Here is an 18,748-nt window from a genome sequence, read left to right as displayed (position 1 = left end):
AATACCATTAGACCTGTCTCAATTATTATGTTATGCCTTAACCAAAATATTCTGAATTAAACAAGTATAAGGGAAACGCACCAAAGATCAAACTAGATAGGAGACAACTAAGGAGAGGAGACCTCAAGAAAACCATTAGCCCTGTTTTCTCAGCCAAAGATAGATAGGAACTCAAGAGAGGGCATCACCACCATAGTAAATCATGTCAAGCAGTAATATGGTTGTCAACTATTTGGAGTCAGCTGGCATAGACGCACATGTCATAAACTACCCAACCAAACTATCCAAGATTGCAGCCAAAAAATTCAAGCACAATCTTATGAGAAAAAACCTGAACACGCTGATCTATGACCCCTCCTTTAGCATAGACAAAGGCACAATTGTGAATGACCTGATATTCTTCACCAGGAGAACGGCAAAATGGCAAGATGCCATTGCAAAAATGCTCAACATAAAAACTACAAACAATATCCCACATGGCACTAAACTCACGACCATATCATCACCAAGACTCAGAGCGGACCTATGCATAACCATTTACAAGAACGGAATGGTGCTTATACAAGCAGCTAACAACGAATTAGAAAAAATCGACAACTTTTTCTCAACATTAAAAGAATCTGTAGAGAAATCAAGATCTCAACCACAACTGACTCCACAAGTAGACATCCAATACATCACCAACAATACCACCACAGACACCACTCCAACTAGAGACTTTCAAGATCCACAACATGCAACGCGACTAGGAGACACAATTGGAACAAGAGGAACAGTGAAGAGGAACATCACAGAGAGAACAGAAATGTGTACACGATATGCGAATACCGACCCGGAGCTCCTTCAAAGGGAAGAACCTATGCCTCTCCCGCATGAGGGGACATCTCCCTCGAGTAGGCTGCTCAATGAAGAGACATCACCTACGAGTAGGATGATCAATGAGAACCTGGAAACATCAGTGGTGGAAGATATCACCCCTCCCAGAACCCCCTCCATTACAAAACAAATGACACCTAGACCTATACGAAACGCGATGCCCCTAAACAGGATATTACGGTCACAAGTCGTAGATAACGCAGCCCTCATTGCAAACAGAGGCGGAGCATTCAACCGAAACAATGACAAGAAGATAAGGATCACGGGAACGAAAACAGATGTAAAACACTGAAGCGCTAACAGTGAACCACGAAAAGAGCGGATGCACACTCCTAATACATCATCCCAGATGCAGAGCGAAATCAGAGAGCTACAAACACAAATAGGCTATATGTCACAGGACTTACGAAACGCACTACAGGCGATGAAAAAGATACTTGAAATCACGGTAAGCACTCAATCCAAAGTCGAGCATATCCAAGAACTAATACATAACTCAAAAAGAAAGAGCATTGAGATGGCCATGCCGTTATCCAATAGACTTAAGAGACCAGTCAGAAATCGTAATTACCTGTCGGAGGAGGAAATCCTAGACTTACTCCGGGCATATGAGCCTATGGATAGTAGTAGAGGGAGGTAATTAGAACAGTACCAGTCAATGCTAACAGGACATCCAGACCTAATGAAAGGAAACCCAACCTTAACAACTTACATCAGGTCCAGCTAACCACAATCTCGCAAAAACCGAACACTAGTAGCTCAGAGAAACCTCTGGAATGCCTTCTGATTAACTGCCAGTCATGCATGCTTCAGCAATCGCTGCCCTCATCATTAGCAAGGAAATTGACCTGGCAATACTAACAGAAACTTGGCTGTCGGAATCCTCGTCCCCATTTATGGATCTCCTAGTGCCCCCTCTCTATAACATTGTGAGATTAGATAGACTAAAAAAGACAGGAGGTGATATAGCCTTCATCCACCGATCGGACATAGAGGTCAGCCAAATTCAATCCGACCCACTTGAAACCTGTGAATATCTAGGGCTTAAGATAAGATCAGCAGACAATCATAAGTGCAAACTCCATGCTCTCTACCAGCCACCATGAAATATTGCTACCTTCATAGACCAACTAATTGAGATCATAACAGCTAACTCTATCACTAACGCTAATAACATATTCCTAGGTGATTTTAATTTACACTGGGACGACAATATTGACAAACAGATCAACCCCCTTAAAGACTTTTTGTCGGAACTCAACCTCACCCAAGCCTGCACATGGCCAACGCATTCAAAAGGAGCCACGTTAGATTGGATAATATCAAGAAATAAGGTTATTTCAATCCACGCAATTGTTCCGTGCGACTGATCAGATCATCATGCCATAACCTTCCTGATATGAACATATACAACTTGCTCTCCTCACAATTCTTTGTTGCTTAATGATTTGAAGCACATAACTCAGGTCTACTACTGAATATGTGGGTTTATTTAGTTTCACCCTTTGCTTTTCAATTTCAAAGTACATAAAACTTTTATGTTTGAAAAAAGCACATCACATGTAACACTTAATGAAAAATATACAACATACACAGTTACCAACACTTTCAATACATCAAAAAAATGAATGGACAAAATTGCAACACATATATGCACATTTGTTTACAAATAGCAGCAATTTTTTAGAATCATCAAGTTCAAACTGCCGAAAAACGATACTTCTATTTACTTATAAAGTCAATGAAGGACAAGAATGTTTTTTGTAAAGAAGGCCAACTGAACAAAAATTAAATGATTCCCATAATCGCAATTAGTCCTGGTTCTTTATGGGGGCCTTCTAGATGCCGACGCGTTTCGAACCCGTTGAGTGAATTAACGGGATCTCGTCAGGGCTTTGTCACTTCAATATATTATCGTTCTGTGCACAAAAGAAGAGAGAACAACACCTTAGTTTTGTTGCTCTCACCCATTTAAAATCACTCGACCTGTGTGTTTTAGAACAAAAGTTCTATACCTGTGGTTTATGTCTGGCCGGGTTCAGGTGGGTTCAACAACCTTCTTGTTTAACTTCTGTTTTTTGGAACCCTAAGGAATAATTTCGTATTAGAATTAACGTTTGAAAGTCAAGGGGTGGCTAGTGATCTCATTGGTTAGTTAGCGATGCTTAGAAAGTGGTACCTTATTCGAGCACCGCTGCCCCTTTAGAGTGTGTCCTCTTTCCGATTCATTTTTCGTCTCATATGTGTCTCAGGCTTATGCTCCCTGTGTGTAGAAAAATCGGGTTCTTTGTTACAAGAGCGTTCCCTCCTATTGCCATACTGTTAAGGGAAGAGTTCATAAAAAACAAACTACCTTAGAGGGGCGTCCCTCGACAGGCGTGAGTTTTTCTTTCTTGTACGTTGCCGTATGTCTTGGGTCTGTTAAAAGGAAGGGAGAGCGGGTTGAGTGCATCTACTCGGCGCTCGTGGTATATTTATGCTACTAGGCGGACCGCCCGTGTTTACTCCTACCTCTAGTCATGGACAGGGGTTCAGGGTATCTGGTGGTCTGCAGCGCGTCTGTCGCTGTCTGCTTCCGTGTTGATGCCGGCGTTTAGTGAGAAACGACCATCTGATGGTCGGCGTCATGCGTTATTATCGGTGACGCGGCCCAGGCATTGTGGGATATGTAGTTCATCATCGTTCTTGGGCCGTTGTTCATAGAGATTGCCTTATGATTGGGAGTCTATTTAGACAACACTGTGGCGGTGGATCGCGTGGAGCACTATTTCGGGGGGAGTTTTAAGAGGGGGTTAGAGCCTAGAGACTTCTGACAGTGTGTTCAGCCCACCTTGGGCGCTGTTAAATTTGAGAATCAGATAAGCTTCTTTTGTTAAGAGGACATTTTCAATATCTGGGGGACATTTCGACTGATTGATGCTATACAATACTGACCATTTAAAATCAGTTTCTCGATGGTTAGCCTCTGTGAAATGCTGTACCATGGGCGCATTGGGGACCTTGTTTTTGAGTCTAGATTGATGCTGGGTGATACGGGTATTTACCTGTTGGGTGGTTTTCCCGATGTAGATTTTATCACACGGGCATACAATGACATAAACAACATTCTTTGTCCGACAATTAGAAAAACCTACATTCTTCCATTTGATTTTCTTGTGATTGAATTCAGTGCCTTCGATCGTGGTATCACATGAGGCACAGTTACCACATTTGTGATGACCGGATATAGGTTTCAATCCCCATTGGGAGAGGAGGTCACTTTTGGGTTTTTGGATTCGCACATCAGCACGAACTAGTTGCTGACCTAGGCTTTGGTTCTTTTTGTATGCAAATATTGGCCTCGGGAAGGGGCATTCCAGTTCCTCGAGGAGGTGCCAATTTTTAAGGACCATCTGTCGGATTTTGTGCGTGTCTGGGCCATATGTGGTCACGCATACCATCTTTTCAAGCTCTGGTTTGTGCTTATCCTGCGTTAGTAAGCATTCCCGGGGTGTGTATCGTGCCCATTTGTATGAATGCTTAAGAAGTTTTTTGGGGTAACCTCTGTTTGTCATCTCTCCACAGAAGGTATGGGCATGTTGGTCATATTCTGCTATTTCTGAGCAGTTTCTCCTTATCCTAAGGAGTTGTCCATAGGGAAGATTTGCTCTGAGATTTCTGGGGTGGTCACTACTGTGGTGTAGGATTGTGTTCTTGTCGGTCTTTTTCTTATAGAGGGACGCTTTGAGGCTTCCTTCGTCATTAGAGATTTCCACATCGAGAAACGTCATTTTGCTCGTACTATGTTCAATAGAGAATTTTATGTCCTGGTGTCTGCTGTTTAGCCATTCGTGGAATGCCATCAATTCGGTGTGGCTCCCCTGCCACAGGAGCCACACGTCGTCTATGTATCGCAACCACTGTTTGATGTGTGACTTAAACGGGTTGTTATTATCCACGAATCTGCGTTCATATTCTGCCATGTACAGAACTGCCATTTCAGGCGCATATGGACATCCCATAGCCGTGCCTTTGACTTGGACGAAGAACTGGTCATTAAAGCGGAAATAATTTTTCTTTAATGTCAGTTCGGCTAGTTGGAGGATAAATGATGTAGGGACCCGATGGGGTCTCTCTCTGGTGTCAAGGTACAATTCTATCACCTCCAACGCCTCGTCTTGGGGTATCTGTGTATAGAGGGACGTGACGTCCATGGTCACCATGATCTCACTCTTGTCGTTGAATCCTGTTCCCTCTACTTTAACCAGAAAGTCGGTAGTGTCCTTGAGGTACGACTTCACATTGCTGACAAAAGGCTTAAGGAAAAAATCTATGTATTTGGAGACTGGTTCTAGGCACGCCTGTTTGCACTAGATCTTTTATGGCCCCTTGTAAAAGATCTAGTGCAAACAGGTGTAGACAACGGCTTCGTGGGAACCAAGGAGGCAGACTTCCTGGTTAAGAAATATCCACGAACACCAATCTTGTATTTTTTACCTAAAATACATAAGAGACTAAATGACCCACCAGGCAGGCCTATTGTCTCTGGGTGCGATTCGTGCCTAGAACCAGTCTCCAAATACATAGATTTTTTCCTTAAGCCTTTTGTCAGCAATGTGAAGTCGTACCTCAAGGACACTACCGACTTTCTGGTTAAAGTAGAGGGAACAGGATTCAACGACAAGAGTGAGTAGCATAAATATACCACGAGCGCCGAGTAGATGCACTCAACCCGCTCTCCCTTCCTTTTAACAGACCCAAGACATACGGCAACGTACAAGAAAGAAAAACTCACGCCTGTCGAGGGACGCCCCTCTAAGGTAGTTTGTTTTTTATGAACTCTTCCCTTAACAGTATGGCAATAGGAGGGAACGCTCTTGTAACAAAGAACCCGATTTTTCTACACACAGGGAGCATAAGCCTGAGACACATATGAGACGAAAAATGAATCGGAAAGAGGACACACTCTAAAGGGGCAGCGGTGCTCGAATAAGGTACCACTTTCTAAGCATCGCTAACTAACCAATGAGATCACTAGCCACCCCTTGACTTTCAAACGTTAATTCTAATACGAAATTATTCCTTAGGGTTCCAAAAAACAGAAGTTAAACAAGAAGGTTGTTGAACCCACCTGAACCCAGCCAGACATAAACCACAGGTATAGAACTTTTGTTCTAAAACACACAGGTCGAGTGATTTTAAATGGGTGAGAGCAACAAAACTAAGGTGTCGTTCTCTCTTCTTTTGTGCACAGAACGATAATATATTGAAGTGACAAAGCCCTGACGAGATCCCGTTAATTCACTCAACAGGTTCGAAACGCGTCGGCATCTAGAAGGCCCCCATAAAGAACCAGGACTAATTGCGATTATGGGAATCATTTAATTTTTGTTCAGTTGGCCTTCTTTACAAAAAACATTCTTGTCCTTCATTGACTTTATAAGTAAATAGAAGTATAGTTTTTCGGCAGTTTGAACTTGATGATTCTAAAAAATTGCTGCTATTTGTAAACAAATGTGCATATATGTGTTGCAATTTTGTCCATTCATTTTTTTGATGTATTGAAAGTGTTGGTAACTGTGTATGTTGTATATTTTTCATTAAGTGTTACATGTGATGTGTTTTTTTCAAACATAAAAGTTTTATGTACTTTGAAATTGAAAAGCAAAGGGTGAAACTAAATAAACCCACATATTCAGTAGTAGACCTGAGTTATGTGCTTCAAATCATTAAGCAACAAAGAATTGTGAGGAGAGCAAGTTGTATATGTTCATTTTGAAAAAGGGTCCAGCCCTCCTCATGTCCCGGGACCTAACTCCTTAAACTCAAGCATAACCTTCCTGATAAGCACCGTGAAAAAGAACAAGACCACGCAACCTATCAAAGTTAAAAAATGGTCTAGGGACACAAAAGACTCGAACATCGACGACTAATAGAAAGCTGTGAGAAGGACTTATATCCAACCAACAACCTGCAGACTGTGAATGATCTAACGAACCACTACACCTCATCAGTAGAGAATATAGTCAAGGAAACCATGCCACTAAAACTGAAAAGAGTCACAGAGAAGATCAAAAATCCATGGTTCAATGAGACACTGAATGAATACAGGCGGAAACTAAGACTTGCTGAAAGAAAATGGAGACAATGCCAAAAATAGACCAAGGAAACTCTTCGAGATTTTGAAACAACAATCCAATAAATTGGCCAAATCTGCTCAAGAAACCACAAAAACCCATCTAAGTTGTGAGGAATTCTCCACTTTCTTCATCGACCAGGCCGACATGCTAAAAAGAAGGTTCAGCAGAGCAGCGGACAACCTCCCTATCCAACCACTCTCACTGATCAGTAACACCTCGAATATCAACTACAAGAGGACAAAAAACAAGGCTCAATGGAATACCTTCAAACTTTATGACCAAAATAACATCGCCAAAACACTCCTGGACAACAAATCTAATAACCACTATAACGACCCATTTCCCTCAAAATGTTTGAAAGAGATCAGCCACATCAGCATTCCATTATGGACAAAAATAATAAACGTCTCTCTTTCCCAAGGGATCCTTCCAGATTGCCTGAAAACAGGGCAAGTAGTCCCTATCATTAAAAAAACCTACAGCGGACCCAGCAGATCCTAATAACTTTCACCCAGTTACCAATATTCCACTACTTGCCAAATTAATTGAGAAATGCGTGCAAAATCAATTGGGCAATCACATCGCCTATTTCACGCTACTGGACGACTGCCAATTGGGATTCAGAACAGGGCACAGCACGGAAACAGTGATCCTTCATATTGTCGATGCCACAATACAGGCCCTAGACCAGAATCGAACATGTCTGCTAGTTCTTCTTGACCTTTCCTCGGCATCTCACACGGTAAATCATGAAAAACTACTAACCAAACTCCATGACAGGATGGGAATCTCTGGAAAAGTGCTGAAATTGTTTGAATCATTCCTTCAGAATAGAACACAAAGATTCCTGGTCAACCAGAAACTATCACAATCCTACCTTAACTCATTTGGAGTTCCCCAAGGATCTACATTATCTCCATCTCTATTCAACTTGTATGTCGAACCTCTTACAGAAATTATCAGAAACTCAAAGATTTAATTTCATATGTACGCAGACGACACGCAGATATACATCAAGGTCACATCTCTTGAAGACATCAAGCTAATGAATGAGGCTCTAAAAGTGTCATTTCAATGGTTAACTAGCAATCATCTGAAGTTAAATGCACAAAAAACAGAATTCCTAATAATCTCACCACCAAAAAAACACACAGAAGTGAAGGAATGGACCAAAATGATCACAGCACTAAATTGCACCCCCACTCTGGTAGATTCAGTGAAATCACTAGGAATCACGCTGGATGAGAACCTTGACATGAAAACCCACATCAAAAATATGGCAAAAAGTGCCAGTTTTCATCTAAACTACATTAGAAAAGTGAAACAATTTATCTCTATGACGGATCCCAAAATGGCAGTCCAGTCCTTTGTTATCGCGAGGATCGAATATGGATGTACAACATCAGCAGGGCTAACAAAAATTTTCACAACACCACTTAAAGCATGCCTCAATGCAGCTGCAAGACTCATCTCTGGATCGAGGAAATTCGAACATATCTCTCCACACTTGAAAGCGTTAAACTGGTCCCGTTTGAAGCCAGGATTCAACTACAAATGGCATGCATTACCCACTACAATGCACTGAGATACCTGGCCAGGAAAATTGAGTTATCAGGAGGAAGCAGACCAGCCAGCAGTGCCAAGGAGCTGTTGCTGTGACCACCCATCTTCCGGAAGAAGAAAACATATGATCGAGCTTTCTCTGGAGCAGCCCCCAGAATTTGGAACTCACTCCCTCCAAACATTAGGAAAATTCCAAACACTGCAACATTTAAGAAGGGAACTAAGATCTTCCTGATGAGTAAGTTCCTACCATAGACAAGCCAGCTCTCCACTAGCACCGTGACGTGGATGTCACCAAACAGAACAGCCTGGTAATTAAAAGAGAAAGTCACCAGAGATACTGGAGAGAAACATTAACGGACTCAGGGAGGGAGATTGCAAAGAGAAATTACACTCCAGAACTATTAGGAACTTGAAATCATAGTTTATATATATGGTTAGGTTAACATTATTAACCTATCTAATAGCATAGTGTAATGTCTGTTATACAAGATGTATCTTGAAACTTAGGTTACCATTATGACGGTATATGTGATTTCATGATGTATCCAAATACTTACCTCATATCTCTAGTTATATATATTGTTAGATCAACTTTTATGACTGTATATTGGACCTACTTAATAGCATTGTTTAAGGTCTGTTATACATAATGTATCTTGAAACTAACTCATATATTGTGAAGCGCTCTGATACCCAAGGGTCACGTTCACGCTATACAACACTCTTTAAATAAAATAAAATTAAAATAAAATAGGGGATCGAGTATGTTATGGTGTTATGTTACAGGTTTTATAAAGCGCGCAGCTGCCCCAGCATAGGGCGCCCCAGCTCTAGCAAATGGAAGTTGTGAGGCTACTACCAGAAGACCAGGCCTACAAGAAAGGGAAAAGGTGAGTTTTAATGGCCTTGCGGAAAGCTTGAAAGTTGTCAATGCTGTGAATGTGCGCAGGAAGAGAATTCCACAGCTTCACAGCCAGGGTGCGGAAGAAGCGTCCCCCTGCACGCACCCCCCTTGCTGTGACCACCCATCTTCCGGAAGAAGAAAACATATGATCGAGCTTTCTCTGGAGCAGCCCCCAGAATTTGGAACTCACTCCCTCCAAACATTAGGAAAATTCCAAACACTGCAACATTTAAGAAGGGAACTAAGATCTTCCTGATGAGTAAGTTCCTACCATAGACAAGCCAGCTCTCCACTAGCACCGTGACGTGGATGTCACCAAACAGAACAGCCTGGTAATTAAAAGAGAAAGTCACCAGAGATACTGGAGAGAAACATTAACGGACTCAGGGAGGGAGATTGCAAAGAGAAATTACACTCCAGAACTATTAGGAACTTGAAATCATAGTTTATATATATGGTTAGGTTAACATTATTAACCTATCTAATAGCATAGTGTAATGTCTGTTATACAAGATGTATCTTGAAACTTAGGTTACCATTATGACGGTATATGTGATTTCATGATGTATCCAAATACTTACCTCATATCTCTAGTTATATATATTGTTAGATCAACTTTTATGACTGTATATTGGACCTACTTAATAGCATTGTTTAAGGTCTGTTATACATAATGTATCTTGAAACTAACTCATATATTGTGAAGCGCTCTGATACCCAAGGGTCACGTTCACGCTATACAACACTCTTTAAATAAAATAAAATTAAAATAAAATAGGGGATCGAGTATGTTATGGTGTTATGTTACAGGTTTTATAAAGCGCGCAGCTGCCCCAGCATAGGGCGCCCCAGCTCTAGCAAATGGAAGTTGTGAGGCTACTACCAGAAGACCAGGCCTACAAGAAAGGGAAAAGGTGAGTTTTAATGGCCTTGCGGAAAGCTTGAAAGTTGTCAATGCTGTGAATGTGCGCAGGAAGAGAATTCCACAGCTTCACAGCCAGGGTGCGGAAGAAGCGTCCCCCTGCACGCACCCCCCTTGCTGTGACCACCCATCTTCCGGAAGAAGAAAACATATGATCGAGCTTTCTCTGGAGCAGCCCCCAGAATTTGGAACTCACTCCCTCCAAACATTAGGAAAATTCCAAACACTGCAACATTTAAGAAGGGAACTAAGATCTTCCTGATGAGTAAGTTCCTACCATAGACAAGCCAGCTCTCCACTAGCACCGTGACGTGGATGTCACCAAACAGAACAGCCTGGTAATTAAAAGAGAAAGTCACCAGAGATACTGGAGAGAAACATTAACGGACTCAGGGAGGGAGATTGCAAAGAGAAATTACACTCCAGAACTATTAGGAACTTGAAATCATAGTTTATATATATGGTTAGGTTAACATTATTAACCTATCTAATAGCATAGTGTAATGTCTGTTATACAAGATGTATCTTGAAACTTAGGTTACCATTATGACGGTATATGTGATTTCATGATGTATCCAAATACTTACCTCATATCTCTAGTTATATATATTGTTAGATCAACTTTTATGACTGTATATTGGACCTACTTAATAGCATTGTTTAAGGTCTGTTATACATAATGTATCTTGAAACTAACTCATATATTGTGAAGCGCTCTGATACCCAAGGGTCACGTTCACGCTATACAACACTCTTTAAATAAAATAAAATTAAAATAAAATAGGGGATCGAGTATGTTATGGTGTTATGTTACAGGTTTTATAAAGCGCGCAGCTGCCCCAGCATAGGGCGCCCCAGCTCTAGCAAATGGAAGTTGTGAGGCTACTACCAGAAGACCAGGCCTACAAGAAAGGGAAAAGGTGAGTTTTAATGGCCTTGCGGAAAGCTTGAAAGTTGTCAATGCTGTGAATGTGCGCAGGAAGAGAATTCCACAGCTTCACAGCCAGGGTGCGGAAGAAGCGTCCCCCTGCACGCACCCCCCTTGCTGTGACCACCCATCTTCCGGAAGAAGAAAACATATGATCGAGCTTTCTCTGGAGCAGCCCCCAGAATTTGGAACTCACTCCCTCCAAACATTAGGAAAATTCCAAACACTGCAACATTTAAGAAGGGAACTAAGATCTTCCTGATGAGTAAGTTCCTACCATAGACAAGCCAGCTCTCCACTAGCACCGTGACGTGGATGTCACCAAACAGAACAGCCTGGTAATTAAAAGAGAAAGTCACCAGAGATACTGGAGAGAAACATTAACGGACTCAGGGAGGGAGATTGCAAAGAGAAATTACACTCCAGAACTATTAGGAACTTGAAATCATAGTTTATATATATGGTTAGGTTAACATTATTAACCTATCTAATAGCATAGTGTAATGTCTGTTATACAAGATGTATCTTGAAACTTAGGTTACCATTATGACGGTATATGTGATTTCATGATGTATCCAAATACTTACCTCATATCTCTAGTTATATATATTGTTAGATCAACTTTTATGACTGTATATTGGACCTACTTAATAGCATTGTTTAAGGTCTGTTATATATAATGTATCTTGAAACTAACTCATATATTGTGAAGCGCTCTGATACCCAAGGGTCACGTTCACGCTATACAACACTCTTTAAATAAAATAAAATTAAAATAAAATAGGGGATCGAGTATGTTATGGTGTTATGTTACAGGTTTTATAAAGCGCGCAGCTGCCCCAGCATAGGGCGCCCCAGCTCTAGCAAACGGAAGTTGTGAGGCTACTACCAGAAGACCAGGCCTACAACAAAGGGAAAAGGTGAGTTTTAATGGCCTTGCGGAAAGCTTGAAAGTTGTCAATGCTGTGAATGTGCGCAGGAAGAGAATTCCACAGCTTCACAGCCAGGGTGCGGAAGAAGCGTCCCCCTGCACGCACCCTCCTTGCCCGGGGGACAACAGCCAGATGCTGGCCCATAGATCGTAGTAGATGAGTGGGTGTGAAGGGAGAGAGCAATTGCTTCCTTTGTGGGGGAAGGCCTTTGTTTAAGCAGCTGGAGAGATTATTTAATTAGCCCAGCTAAGCAGGGTTACAATTCTGCCCCGGACTCTGATCCTGAGCTGAGCTAGAGAAACATGACATTTCTGGAGGACCCATAATATATAAAGATCAATCAATTCTGTCTTTGAACTTGGCAGAATTGATCTTTTAACACAGGTTATACTGTAAATCTGTATGACTCTGGTATCTGTAGACCAAGGGGAAGTGAAACTGCACTCTAAGGCAGCTTTTGCCATAAGTGTATCATGGAGTGTCACTGAAGACAAGGCAGTAAACCACACTGACTTCCCTATCTGTCTACTCCATACCTATTCAGATCACATATATTAGAGATTCTTTAATTTTTTATTTCATTTGCAAAGTTTTATATAGCGCTGGCTAGACCCGAAGGTATCAGAGCACTTTACATGAGGATCTGCAAGTTACAGGATACATAGTTATATCAGTTGAATTAGCGAGTTACAGGTTACATATTTAGAACCGTTTGAATCAAGGAATCACAGCGGGAGGGGCAGTGATGGAGACACGATTGGGGAGAAGAGGAAAAAAATGTCAGATGACCAGCTAGGTAGGTGACGGCCAAGGGGCCAGACTCCTCTATAGCTGCATAGGACAGCTCCACCGGGCATCGGCCAAGGTTGCTCAGTCTCTGCGGTAGGTACAAACAGGTTTGGTATCCTCCCAGGGGGCGTCGTCATTGTTCCATCAAAGGGGGAGAGAAGGAGACACATAACGGGGAGACAAGGAAAAACAATGTCAGATGACCAGCTGGGTAGGTGACGGCCAAGGGGCCAGACTCCTCTATAGCTGCATAGGACAGCTCCACTGGGCATCTGCCAAGGTTGCTCAGGCTCCATGGTATGTACAACAGTTTTGTAATTTACATCAGTTAAATCATCGAGTTACGGGTAATATAGTTACATCAGTTTGAATCAAAGGATCAAAAGAGGGAGGAGGAGGGGGTGGGAAGGAGACACAAACGGGGAGATGAGGAAAAGAATGTCAGAAGAAGACCAGCTGTGTAGGTGACGGCCAAATAGGTGCTGGAGAATAGTAACATGAGTTACAAAAACATAGCATAAACATAGGGTGGAGGGGGTAAGAAATATAACGGGGAGACGAGGAAAAATGGTGTCCGACGTCCGACTGGGTAGGTGATGGCCGAGGGGTGAACCCAAGCCAAACTCCTCTTTAGCTGCATAGGGAAGCTCCACCGGTCATTGGCCAATGGTTGCTAGGGCACCTCAGTACATACAGAAGGTTCTAGATTCTGCCTAGGGGGACATCGTTAAAAAGTTCCATCATGGGCGCCGGTCACGGCGTGGCTCTTGACTGAACTTGATAGGTGGCATCTGAAGTGCCATTCTCGGAGCCGGTGGAGTCTCGTAGTCAGAGATGACCTGCTACGGCTTCTGCTGCTTTCTCACGGACATCTCCCAACCTTGGTAGTTGGCTCTTGTCAAACCCAGGGTGTCCCCCGGATGCAGTGGGAGCTACCTGAGACGTCAGATTGCGTTCAGTGAGCTCCACACCTATCACCCCCGCTTCAGCGCCTTCCTGTCAGAATCCGCCCAAGGCTATATGGCTGAAAAGGGATGGGGATTACCCATAAGCATCTAGTAGTAGTGCCTGTAATGGAAGACCCCTGGAGGTAATAATGTCACATGGGGGCCATCTTAAGGTCAGGCAGTGGGTATGTGCTCCTGTGTATCACTGATCCTGAGTCTTCATTCCCAACTGTCCACGACAAACCAGGTAGCCGTAATTCAGTTCTACGTACCCTCAGGGGACTACAGGGAAGCCTCCTGCACTCCTCCTGCATGAAAGGATGTTGCCCGCAATTTTGGGGTCAGGGGGGCCGAGATACTTGTATTCCTTCTTTACTGTGGACAAGTTGTAGAATCCCCTGCATCCGTAGGAATATGCCCAGCGCTGGCGAGTCCAGGGGTGCCCAGAAACCAACCCACTTCTTCGGGGACAAATTTGAATCAACAGCCCACTCCCTCTCCGCTCCACCATTACCTTTCACTGGCTCCGAGGGCCTCATAGCGGGCTGCTCCCTCCAGCCAGTGTAGGATGATGTTTCAGCTGTGGCTCACACTCTGCTTTTTGCCCAGAGATGCACTCCGCAAAGCGCCGGATCGGCCCTGCTTCATGATCCTGCACCGCATGATGGCGGCTGCTGCGACGTCTTGGTTTTGAGGCACGCCATCTAGATTGGGACACTGGCTCTGTGCTCAAGCCGCCGCGCATTACATACATTGCATTCACCCAGGCCGCACGTACGCTCAAAACGTTTCAGCCCTTAACATATCTTACACTCTACATAGCAGGTAAAAAGACACAACTCTGGTATAGTCCGGCAAAGTCTCCCTGTGGAAGCAAAATCAGTTGTGCGATGGAGATACAGGTGTTTAACCAAAACCACTGTTTAAACAGCTAATATACCACGCTAGATCATATCAAGGAAAGTAAAGCGATCCCGTCCGTCTTACACGGCCGCCATTTTAGAGTCAGGCACCGTCCAGCTGCAGGTTATCATGAATTTGTGAACGGCCCCATTATGAATTGCTCCCCAAGGACAGCTAGCACTGCCTCCTCACGCTTACCTAGCATCTCGCTGGTATTACGCCTTAACGGAAAGCCGAAAAGATAAACTCCTCAGTGCTCGTAGAGCCACCATTTTAGGTACAGGCATCTTAGAGAAACCGATCACTGCAAAGCATCAAATGCTGTTTGTAGCAGTGTAAATAACACATCCAGGTTGAGTCCGGTTAATGACTCGCATATCGGGTGATTGATGGAGTAATCAGGGACAAAGATGGGTCATTTATTAGCTCCGTAAGCAAATCGGACAAAATCCGCTATTTTGAGTTCATGGATCACGTAATCAGCAAAGGCATCACGGTAAAAGCTGCTTAATTCCTCTCATGAAGGTTAGCGATGATGACACCCCTAGGAGCAGCGCGCCATCCGGAGCCAAAAGCTGGTATTCAGGTGCGCTGTTGATGAGCAGACTTTAAAGATACGTTTAGTTTCAGTACGCTGATTTGAACTCCCATAATTTTTAATTCATTAACGAGTGTTGAATGTTTTTTTACTAATTCAACCTAGAATAATGTGCACCTACACGAACATATGGGTCTAATATTATGTGCTCTTGTCATGTTTGTCATCACGTTTAAAATAATATATTAACTTTGTCTTTTGTTTTGTCAAACATTAACTGCGGCTGTTTTAAATAATAGCATGTGCATTCTCTTAAATGTGCTCTTGTTTATGTCGTGTCTTTCATGTGACAGTGTTTTGTTTGTCTTTTGTGCATTATGATAGGTAACATAGACTAATGGGTTAACAATAGTCAAGGGGGTGGGTAACAGAATAATTATCATTTCTTGAATTAATTGATGTCTTGTGTTTCCATGCATACTAGAGTCATGCTAAAGGAGGCCTATGGCCTATTTCTAAAATGGATGTCCGAAGTCCTGTCGAGTTGGGCCTTGCACAACAGTGAATGAAAAAAAAAACAGTTGCTTCATAATTCTTTGAAAAACACACGCAGAAGCAAGGCTGTGCAGAGCGTTGAGATAATCACTGTATAAACTGTAATTGTCAAGGACAGGATGTGTAGCGGCGGAAAAGCTTGGATGGAGGAAGCAACGAACATTTTTAATAAATGTTGCAAGCTTCGGAAGAGTCTGTGACACACATAGTCAAAGGACAATGCCGCTCTTGAGGAACGTGATTCTTACAATGTGAAAGGCAAATGACTTCATGGAGTGACATTTCTCGACCAATCATGCTTCGCGTTGGTCGGATATTTGTATTCTTTTAGTTAGTTTTAGACAGAGAAAAGGTATAAAAATTGCCCCCTTGAGAAGAGCACTGTTGGCTTGTTCCTGTGCTCGGGAGATGCTGTCGGACTTTTGACTCACGTAAGATCCTTCTAAACTTATGATTTTGTTGTACGTCCGCAACACTTAGTGATATTTCAGTATCACTAATTTAAAACAGAACAAATGAACTGTGTAACTTCACCTGTCACACTACTCTACCAGTACATCATATTTTTCTCATTGCTGGAAAAACCTTTTGGACAACATATAACAATTAGACAAACCTTAACATGTGTTAAACATATATCCTATGTAATTACCATGTAACATGTCAGTTACAATATTTTCTGAATCAACAACGACAATTTCTAGATCTTTTTCATTTGATGCTTGATCCACATCAGAATTCTCCAGATGTCGACTTTCCTGTCGATCTTCAGAATCTGGATCTTCAGGTTCTTCTTCTGAGTCTGAATCATTTGCAGTGTCATCACTATCTTCTTCAGGGTTATCAGGAGGTGGTACGCGAATGGTATGACTTGCATGCACCCACCTCTTCAGACTCTTACATTTAACAGCATTTGTTGTGACTAGTATCACCTGTCTTACTTTTTGCCACCTGGGTACTAAACAGTTTCTCCTCCGATGAACCTTTGTCCTGACCCAGTCTCCTGGCAATAGATCTTGAGCCTGCTCCGTTTTAAAACTTGTTGCGAAAAAAGTGATAGGATTTTTCCGAGCTTGTGTGAAGGGTAAGGTTGCGTCGTCTAATCTTACTGGTGTTTGTGGATTTCTATTGGTTGGTTAAAGTCCTGCCGAAGATTTCATGTATACATGAATAGGTTTTCCTGTATGAATGCGTAAAACTGTTTTTGTGAAAATAGCGTTGTCTATTTCACGAGAGCGAAATCTTGAATATCTGGTAAAACTATCACTTGGTTTAGAGGAACAGACAAATGGTTTGTTTTTCTGTAGTTATTAACTGAAATCCATTGAAAAGGATTGTTTTAAAATGGCACTGTGAAAATATTTTGTAAAGGAGGGGTGAGTTTACGGAGTGAGACTGACACGCGCAGCTTCGTTGCAGCGGTAGTATACGTCACAGGGTTCGCGCTGCGATTGGTCAACATACGTCACAGCAAGCGCGGCGATTGTTTCACGTGACCAAAACGAGCTGTTAGCTGATTGCTCCTTTCGGAAAACAGGATTCTCATTGGTTGAGCAAGGTAGTGACGTAGCGTAACCTGATTGGCTTGTTGGTGAGTTTCTCGCACGGATTAGCTAGAGTAGCAGAACAACAAAGAAATACTTACGATCTTTTCTAAATTAAACAGAATAGTTTTAAAACATGAGTTATTGGTATGAAGAAGAAAAGAAGCCTTCATGGTTTCAGAAAATTAAAAATGTATTTAATCCTGACAAGAAAATTGAAGCACGAGGTGGAAAATTACTTCATAAGTACAAAACACCTGCAGCATATATGGAAGGAGAATATGGTTATCATACGGTCCTCTGGTTTGAAAATTGGATGCAATAGACCAAAAATGATGGTGTTTTAGCCTGGCCAGATGATGGATCGTTTAATGTTAAGGTTTTAAGAAACATAAGAGATAAAATGATGACTCTTTCACCAAGACCCAGACCCACTCTTTTGGAGCTCGAAGGAGAAAATTGGGGAACACCAAGAGGTATTAATAGGGAAACCCACCAAGATAAAGTGCGTCGTTGGAGAAAAGGGGACATGCATGAGGGATTGTACCCGATTTTAGAAATGGTTGTTGAAAGAGCTGGTCAAAAGAATTCCCAGAAAAAAGGTCATCTTGATGAAGAATTAGATGATGCAGTTTTAGAAGAAATTCTTATTAATCCTCCACCTTATCAGCCAAGTTGTTCACAGTCTACCCCAAGAAGTCTTTCAGTAATTTCTCCTAGTGCACCTCCTAGAGAGATGGATGATAATTCACCCAGATTTATGAGATTACCTGAAGTAAATCAAATACTCCAAAAAAAAGTTCGAATTTGAGAAATAATTTTCTGAAAAATGACAAAAAGACAGAGCTACCTGAAAATATACCAAACATTTCGGAATATTTAAAAGCAAAGGGAGAACTAATTCAGCAGTTAACAAAAGGCATGGAAGCGGTAACAGTTCCAGTTACAATTGGTCCTGTTTTACCAGTTTTTGAGCAAAGTGAAAATAGACATTCTGTTGTAACGAATCCATTAAATGCAGAAATTCAAAAGGTGGCTGAAAAATTCTATTCTGAATTAACAGAAATTCATCGGGATAAAACAATGCCAAATTTAACTTTAAATCAAAGTTTGTCAAATGGTGCCACACCATCAGCTGCAGATTCTGATTCTGGTTCTTTAGAAAAGACCATAAATAAGACAAATTTAACACAGATTCCTCAACAGGTTCCGGAGTCTAAACAAC

Source organism: Lissotriton vulgaris, chromosome 2_1 (assembly GCF_964263255.1).
Source record: "Lissotriton vulgaris chromosome 2_1, aLisVul1.2, whole genome shotgun sequence".
Taxonomy (NCBI): domain Eukaryota; kingdom Metazoa; phylum Chordata; class Amphibia; order Caudata; family Salamandridae; genus Lissotriton; species Lissotriton vulgaris.
The sequence above is the reverse complement of the archived record's forward strand: the minus strand, read 5'-3'. Positions refer to the sequence as shown.